Raw genomic sequence first — 9,772 nt, forward strand, 5'->3', positions numbered from 1 at the left:
CCTCTGTGTCACTGGGGACAAACTGTTTATGTGATGTTAAGCGTTTATATACTGAGCACTCATACTCATTCCTGTGACTCAGCGGTAAAATTGAGTGTTTATATCTCTAAAACTCTGGATTCGATCCCTGTGGAGGCACAGCGCAGATAATCCATTATGTAGTTTTTTCTATAAACAAAAAGAATAGTTTTTATTGAAAAAATTTCACCGAAAGAAAAATAAACATTTTCCTTCTACAAAGATGGAATAGATCCGTTAATAATAAATTAGTGCTTGTACTACAAAATAAATAAAAAATTGTATTTCATTGCGTTAGAAGTAAGACCTGTGCCACATAAGCATCAATGCAAGAAGCTTTTGAAGGCCAAACCTTCTAACTTTCTAACATAAAATTAATTATATTTTGAAATTATTCTGTCAGATAATTCTTTTCATAATTTCATTATTGCAATAATAATCAATAATTTGACATAATAAAATGAAAGTATGCATTGTATGGTACAAAGAGTTGAGTACATTATATTAAGCCCTCCCAGTGGCACAGTGGATATGTCTGCGGACTTCTACTGGGTTCCGATACCCTGGTGGAAGAGCACAGATAACACTTTGTATAGCTTTGTGCTTAATAACAAACAGCAACAACGTTATATTAAATCGATTTTCAGTATGCAACTCAACAAATCACGTGACAACCACAGCCGATATAAAGTCGCGGTGGAAAGAAATGTATCAGGACTACATTTTGACATTACATGGCGTTAACTTACGTAGATAGTGTGAAGGCACCGAAAATTGATCATTTTTGGCAAAGCATGTAACAGCTTTTTCCGACGCAAAATATTCATACACTTACATCATATAGAAGTGTTCGGATCGTGGAATTAGACCTTTCAAGACGGGAGTATTCCTTATGATTAATGGCATTGGACAACAAAGGAATATGGATCAAGATAGGTCACCAGGACTATACAGAAAGAGACCTGCAACAAGTTTTACCACAGTCGTGGTAAGCGAATTGCGGTGTTTTGTAACAGGTGAGAACCCACGAACACAAAGATCAGTAGTGTTAAAAGCGGTCCATGTCTTCCAGCCAAAAGTACGCGACATAATCAAGAAATATTTCCATCTGTAAAGCCACAAAAGTCACGAGTACACAAGTATCTTCCACGACATATCCGTTCAACTGTCGCATACCTCAAGCAGTTGGAGAATGAAATAGGTATTCATACTATTCTGTATGATGACATATCGGTAAAGCTGTCGACCTTTGGAATTATGTACATGCAATCGGACTGTTGAAACAGGTGCTGAAAGCCATCATCCTTATACACTAGATAAGTGTATAACAGTCTTATTTAAGTACGTTTCTCTTTTACCTTAATTATTTTTTGTTTCATATTCGTTACACAAGTATAGAATGAAAGGTAGTTTTGAATATTGTATATTTTATTCAGGTTTTTACCCTTGGAACTATCCTGACAGAAAACACAGATTCTCCTCCTGTCTTATTCTCGAATGTTTACTTCCGTTATTGTGTCCTATTAGAAAAACGGTTGTATGATGCAAAAAAAAAATGTGGTCAAAAGTTTGCTGCTGTCATAGCGTATTTTAAAGACTGTTTTTTTTGTTGTTGTTTTGTTCAGGCAGCTTCGATATTTTTTTGTTAGCTTTATTTCTTTGCCTATTGTAAAGTAAAAGTTTTGCGTCACATGTCAATTTGCTGTTTATTGTGTACAAATACATAAGAGCTATCTACGGAGAGCCATTCATAATTTTCAACTGCAGACTACAGGAAAGGCAACTAGTCAACAGTACCCACCGCCAACATTTAGGCTACTCTTAACACTCGGATTCACAGTTATGGAACGCTAATCACAAGACACTTCCCGGGCTATAGAGGTTGGACAACACTTTAACATGTTCTGTAAGTTCCACACCACACCTGGTTTCAGCAGGTGTATGGTAATACTTAACCAAAAGCCAAATAAGATTGTTTCAAAAGAGGATTAAAGAACAGAAAAAGTGTATAAGTAATACTCTCTATGTCTACTTAATTACCTAACAAATATCTCTATTTACATCTACCTGTCAACGCCCCCCCCCCCAAATGGGATTGAAAAGTGATTTTTTAGACATATTTATTACATTTTTCCAAACTTATTTTTATTTACTTAATTTTAATTACAAAAATGATTGCAGTTTTCTGTGGTTAGATGTTAGCGTAATAAAAGTACAAAATAATTGGATAATAAAATCACATAACTATTATAAAAAAAACGAACTATTCAACTCAGCAAAAAAGCACTAAATTTATAAACAAATATCACAAATTTCACGAATACTGTTCAGTAGATACAGCCAATATTATTACGCGTTTTTCATATTTATATTTATTTTCAAATGTTTGCCATTAGACTAGCCAGCAACTCGATGCTATAGTCTGCAGTAGCAAGAACGACAACATACCAAGAATAATGAAAGTAAGAATATTTAAAGTAATAAGTTTGAATGCAATTATATCTGGTTAAGTATGCATGTCTTTATGAAATGTCGTTATTTCATTGCTAAAGTAGAGGATAAAGGCTAAAAAGCTAAATTCAGAAAGAAATAATTCATAATACTAGAAGTTGTGTTGTCTTTCTTCCCCTTATTGACATAGATAGACTCGCCCTATTTGGCGCTTTTATTTCGTTATTGGTTGACGTAAGACTTTCCACTAAACTTGAGGGTCCAGTAACCCCTGCTTTACTTGCCCATCGCCTTCGGTGTATCTACATACGTTTAAACAAGTTGTGGGTAGTTTTCAACTGTGTCCTCTGAGCGTGAACGTGTATTTTTCATGTGTGACCGAGATTTTCTTATTGAAAGCAGCTTTTCGTTGTCGTAGTTTAATAAGAAACGTATATTTGGAGCTTATATTTTATTGGCAGTGTCACTGGACAATTCAACAGACTCCAAATAAATGAAATCAAGATTTGAAGTCTTTGGGTCTACTCACCTATCTTAAGTAGGACTAGAACATAGAAGGAAAAGTGTTAAGATCGATTTGCTAACTTAAGTAAGTAGTAGACATGCAACTATTTTTCATAGCAATTACTAAGAACTAATGACTAAAACTAAAACAGTAAAAGTAAGCAAGTTATCCAGAATAAAACGTAAATGTAACATATTATTGACGACAATCCTGTATTAATGTGTAATAAAATGGCTAGAAGTGCTTAATGTTATAAATCGGTACACTAGACATCCAACTCCATTCATTCTCATGCAGATTAGATTGTACTAAATCATCAGCTTGGGGCCATAATGATAATTTCGGTTATAATCCCAATATTGGCAATAGTAAATTAGTATCTAACGGGGTTCGGCTAGCGTAGGATAACTCGGGTTGGTCTAAATCCATATACTTATCCAACAATAAAAAATAATCTTCATAAGTGTAATTATAATTGTAAAAATATTTTAAACATTATACCCAGATATAAACATACTATGTATAAAAGGGGTAGGTTGTTATATATAAGAATATCGTTGATTTACTTTTCAAATCGACACTGCTAGTGGTACCAATTCACGAAACATGAATTAAAAAAAAAATCGAATGACTGGGAAAATACTTTCATTAACGTAGTTGTTTTATTTAAATTGGCATTAAAACTCTCGGCGTGTTTATCTAACTTGTTGTAGCTATGTGAATAGAAACTTTTACAACTATAGAGTAAAGTGTGACGTTAAATATATAATTATTATTTCAAATTTGGGTGTGAGGTTTAAAATTTACCATGAAATAAATAGGTAATACAGATCTAATAAAAAACAAACAAACTGAGTTAGCGGATGTGACTGGATTGAGTCCTGCGGCTGTAATAGCAATACATATTTCATAAAGTTAATTAGAGCCGGCATCCTACTTTCGAACTACCTCCAGATATTTTGTACATTATCATAGTGAACGTTACAAGCACAACTTGTTAAACATGCTAATACTAGTGTGAACAGACCATACTAGGGTATGCGCGAGCCTTGGGTTGCTGTATAGCGCAGGATATACACTCACGTTCTAACGGCAGGAACTCTTTTTAATTAAAAGGGGATGAAAAACTGAAACAGCTGTAAATGGCTATATTGCATTTTTTTCTTCCGTGGCCTTGGTGATAACATTGCAGTTCTTGTTGTATTAATCTGATACTTGAGTGTGGAGTGTTTCTTTTTTGTGTGGGGGCGTGCGTATGGCGACAAGAACACAAACTTTCGTTTGAACATAACTTGGTGTGTAACGCTCTGAAGTTTTTCCTGTTTATGTAGATGTAAATCTTGATAAAGAGGATTAGTCGTTTTTCTTTTAAAACCATAAACAAACATGTTTAAAAAGATGTCTCATAAAGCAAGAAAAATTGTATAGTATTAATTGGTAAGAGAATAGCAAATGTATCAACAAAAGTCTCAAAGAATAGTACAGAATTCTCTTCCAACTTTTAAATATTTTTTGAATATAGGATTCTCTTCCAACTTTTAAATATTTTTTTGAATAGACAGAATTCTCTTCCAACTTTTAAATATTTTTTTTAATAGACAGGATTTTCTTCTAAGTTTTAAATGTTTCTTTAATAGACAGGATTCTCTTCTAACTTTTAAATGTTTTTTTAATAGACAGGACTCTTCATAAAGATATAATTATTTGGTTTGAATAATTATTATCCCTTCTTCTGTTGTGTCAACGCTAAATTAATTAAAGTTGTACTACTTCTTCGCATATATTACTCAGAGATGAATATTGCTTACTTATTGCAAGCAAAATACATTTATTTCAATATTATAACCAACACCTTTATTTCAGATAGGTCTAAGAATGACTGTAATCTTTGAAAACTTAAGATAACGAAAGTTGAAATTTAGTCTCAACATGATTAGATGTAAAATAAACTTCTCCTGTCTATTCAAAAAATATTTAAAACTTGGAAGAGAATTCTGTCTATTCAAAAAATATTTAAAACTTGGAAGAGAATTCTGTCTATTCAAAAAATATTTAAAACTTGGAAGAGAATTCTGTCTATTCAAAAAATATTTAAAACTTAGGGTAGAGAATCCTGTCTATTCAAAAAATATTTAAAATTTGGAAGAGAATCCTGTCTATTCAAAAAATATTTAATACTTAGGAGAGAAAACGAAAGTTTGTAGAAGCCACTAACATTTCAAATAACTAAATAGTAATTTATAAAAGAACAACAAAAAATACAACAAACAAGGCGATCATATGTTCATTCAAGGCTATCTTTGTATGTCCACTCTTCTAAAGTGTTGTCCTCTATGCTCTATTTCTGACGCAGCTTATTCAATAAGCAACTAACCTTATTAGAAAAATAACGGTCTTAACTGGAACATACTCTTTTTTTTTCCAAATCTTAAAACTCATGTTCTGTCGGCCTATTGTCTTCGTAATTGTTATAACTGGAGCCTAGCCTGTGTGTTTTAAATCTTTAGCTTGTGTCCACTCGTCTTGTAGTTTTCAAAACGGTCTTAACTGGAGTCTAACCTGTCATTTTCAAATCTGAAACTTCCAAAACCGATCTCTTTTTGAACATCAAAATATTAACCATTAATATTAACTTCCGGTTAGATCAAGCTACGTACTTAGATTGAAACTAAAAATTAATCTGGTAGTTCGTATAGCTATATCTTTCTTATGTTCTTATAGATTACATTGTTTTATCAGTTGGGTATCCTCGTGCTTAACTATGTTTTTGGCAGTAAATCCAATAGTATATCACGAGGTTCGGCCATCTTGTAAGATACTTAACATAGAACTAAATACATATGTTAAGCTCATAATATATGCAAGATATTGCTCATCAGAGATCGTCCAGTGTTTAAGAGACCCGCCAGTGAGAGATGGCACTTTTGGAGGCAAGACAAAGAGTACGTTAGCAACAAGTGTATAACATCGTCTGGAATTATGAAATATACAGTGAGTCATGTCTCTATGGTTCCATATCACTTGAGATCACTATTTCGTAATGAGCTTAGTTAACGTTTCTTGTGTTATTTCGATATATTATATTCTATTCCGAGTTACTTAAATCTAGGTGGTATAAAACGTGACTTCTCAACCAAAGATGAAATTTACACCATATAAAAAGCCGTAATTTACAAGTTTTCAACCACATGTGGTTGAAAGCTTAAGAAATAGTGTTTGCATGAATGATATTAACTGGTATAATTATCTCATTCAGAAGCGTTTTAGCTTCTTTTCCACCCAAAAATTTGTTTAATCTTTATATTTTAGCATTCCAGTTATAAATGTTTAAAAGGTTGTTTTTCAGGTGACACAATTAACATTTTCATGCAGATGCTCAAGTTTAATCGTTTTAAAGAAAATCATAGATGTGCGAACATGAAAAGATCCTCTTATACACGGGGCGTTTAATGATGAAATTCACAAATACGTGGACACAGCACAGATAACCCATTGTGTAGCTTTGTGCTTGATAACAAACATAAATACGCTTTTGATATATTTCCGCTATAGTAGCCAACTATACAGGAAACGTTTTTAGTGTTCTTACTTTATTTCTTGATATTTAGAGGCGAAGGTGTTAACATTTTCATATGTATATGATATTTTTCAGCCTTATTCCAAATCAGTTTTGCAACAATAACTGAGCATGAAATGATTTGTCTATATTGCCATTAGCACTGCACACTGGAAAGGTGTCTCAATTCAAAGCTAACGTTTATACGTGCCCACTTCTACAACATGCCTGTTTCATTTTATCATGACTTTGAAATTAAACTTTTTTTATGAAATTAGCATGTTTCCATTTTGGTATTTGCCTTTTCCACCTTGACCTGATTTGAAGTGGTTTGTTAGAATATATTTATACAGGATAGTCGGGCTTACAGTCATGTACACCTCACTTAACCCTCGAAATAATAATTTTCCATCATTTTACAGTGATTTCTAATGCATAAAAAATAAAATGTTTAAGGCATCTTGCCACACAAGTTCATATGTCGTGTAGCTAAATCAGCATTGAAAGCCTGTCAACTATTGAATAAGTTTTGTCATTCATCGTGAATTTGACTTTTAACCGTAGATTTACTAATGAGGTTCAAATAGAACCCATCTACCTTTCTTAGCACGTTTTTTTTTAAAGCTTTATACATCAATTACTTCAGAATCCATAATACTAATGATTACAGGATCTCAAATAAAATGAGTCAGTCACACAGAAAATATAAAAAAGTACCATCAGTATTATATTTAAACCCATTAATTACTGCTGGGTCCCTTATGTATTTTACGTGTAAAACAAATTATATCATGTAATATTTTAGTCAATTCTTTACACCGAGTGTTGTAACAAGAAAAACACAAATTACTACATGATGAAATATGTAGACCGTATCAGTAGTGAACGGCCAAAAAACAAATTGGTAAGTTAAGAGTTATTTTATTGAAGTCTACACATCCCTTTCCAACCTAATAATCACTGCAGTTTTAGATCTATATCAGAGCTACGCAGATTTTAAAATAACGTCACATACTAAATAATATTCTTAAAGACCGTGTTAGTTTTTACCGTTTTATACAAGGTATCGTGAGTCACGATAGTGGTTCATAATAGGGATCGTAAGGAATTGTACAAACACCTAAAAACTTTCGGGCAAAAAGCACCTTAAACAGTAAAAATTCAGTCCAATAAACACTTTAAAACCTTTAATAAAAATGCATAAAAAAGCACGCATGTTAGGCTTACAAGTAAAAGAAAATCTGCTCAAAATAGCCCATTTGTAATTATCTTATTATTATTATTCTCTTGCTAGTTTACAACAAAAACTGCTTGGTATATTGCACCCATACCTTTGTATGATAAGGTACTGCGAAGTTCATAGGAGAATTGAAAAGATGATAAGTTTCATCTATGTTTTACATAAGCTAAAAAAAAAATCATAATTCAAGTGTAAACGATATTATCATTACCCCTTGTAGTTATCTTTCTTACAAATATCTGGTGTTCCTTTAAAAAGCTTAAGTACAGGACGAAACAGGATTATCAATCAACAGTCGGTGTCTTCAGGGAGCCAAACCCTATATTATGTATGAAGTGAAGGAGTAAAAAAAATTAAAATACATAATATAGACGTATGTTATATTTGAGAAGACTGCTTTTCTATTGGAAAAAAGTTTTTTCGCGCTTAGTGGGGTTGTGTCTTAGCCTAGGCATATATTTTCCCATTGCTATGCATTATATATAGATAATGTATCTACATAAAAATTATAAATGTTCACTATATTTTCAAACAAATCTCCTTGACGATGTCCAGCTGTAGTTTAACATTTTACATCTCGAACTAATGCGATAAAATAATGCAGAGAAAGGCCGAGGGGATAGTTAAGCGAACAGCAGTTACGGTTTTTCGGGTAATTTACGATTCTGTTTCGAGCTTAGAGAGCGAAGTTTTCGAGATTGTGAATCGATGTGATTTATAGCGTGTATTGTAAAAGTTATTAAGTTTAAAGTGGAGAGAAACGTACTGATTGTGGAATTACTATGTACTAAAAGTTTCTATTAAGAAAGAATAAACTGGTTTAATCAAGAAGGGACTTGTATCGCTGACGTTCCTCGGAAATAATTCTACCAGACATTAACAAACAAGCAGATATGCAACAAATTGGTGTCAGAAGTGGGGCGTAAAACGAACATGTGGTGGCCTACATAGGTAGAGTCCCGAGTAGACCAGAGAGGAATCACTGTGTAACACGAAGGGAACTCCTTGCTATAGTAAAGAGTCTGACGTATTTTCATCCTTACCTCTATGGGGATAGGTTTACCATCAGGACAGACCATGCTGCATAACGCTGGTTAAGATCATTAAAGAAGCCGGAGGGACAACTGGCACGTTGCATCAGAAAGATAGACCAGTATGATTATGATATTGAATACAGAGAAGAAAAATCTCGTGGAAATGCCGATGGACTGAGTCGAAGACCATGCAAAAATGACTGTAGATATTGCAGCAAAAGAGAGGTTGAACTAACCAGGTGCCATCAAGCGGAAGTCAAAATGACTGAAGGAGTTGATGATGGTGATGTGGAACCAAGTATAGATATTAAAGCAGAACAGGAGAAAGACCAAGATTTGAAGCCAATAATCGATTTTTTACAAGCAAGTGTTCTGTGTACTGCTTGGAAGAAGGTGTCTAGCTTAAGCCCTGTGACAAAGAACTATTTAGCTCAATGGGACCAGTTGAAGCTTGAAGATGGTATTTTTGTCCGAAGATGGGAAAGTGACGATCTGGAAAACAGTTATACTGAGAAAGTTACGGGAAGTTGTGCTGCGTCAATCCCATGATAGTTTAACAGAAGGACATCTTGGAGTTAAGAAGACATTGAGTTACCTATGGCAGATATTTTACAGGATAGGCATGAAGCAAGATGTGGAAGAATGGTGCAGGACCTGCAGTACATGTTGTGCTAAAAGGGGACCCAAGCATAAGGGACATGCTCCAATGAAGTTATATCAAGTTGGCACACTAATGAAAAGAGTAACCATGGACATTGCTGGTCCTTTGCCCCAAACTCGTGCTGGAAACAAGTACATTTGCGTGGTGATGTGTTATTTCACCAAGTGGCCTGAGGCATATACAATACCAAATCAGGAAGTTACAACTGTAGCTTCTGCTATTAGTGATTTCTTCTTCAGATTAGGTATGCCATACGAACTGCATTCAGATCAAGGCTGTAACTTTGAATCAGCTGTGTTCCATGAAT

At 33.6% G+C, this 9,772-nt stretch overlaps 1 protein-coding gene across 4 annotated transcripts in view; it reads left to right on the forward strand.

Moving 5' to 3' along the window:
- Positions 1 to 2,791: 2,791 nt before the first annotated feature.
- LOC106467111 overlaps positions 2,792 to 9,772 on the forward strand; it is an 81,416-nt gene continuing 74,435 nt past the window's right edge. For 2 of the 4 annotated variants that reach the window (XM_022395230.1, XM_022395234.1), the window contains exon 1: positions 2,792 to 3,058. The gene's annotated coding sequence lies outside the window, so the exon portion shown is untranslated. The remainder of the gene's footprint in view (positions 3,059 to 9,772) is intronic. The other 2 variants (XM_022395231.1, XM_022395233.1) reach the window with 1 other exon arrangement.

This window comes from Limulus polyphemus, unplaced genomic scaffold, assembly GCF_000517525.1.
Source record: "Limulus polyphemus unplaced genomic scaffold, Limulus_polyphemus-2.1.2 Scaffold2492, whole genome shotgun sequence".
In the NCBI taxonomy this organism is placed as follows: Eukaryota; Metazoa; Arthropoda; class Merostomata; order Xiphosura; family Limulidae; genus Limulus; species Limulus polyphemus.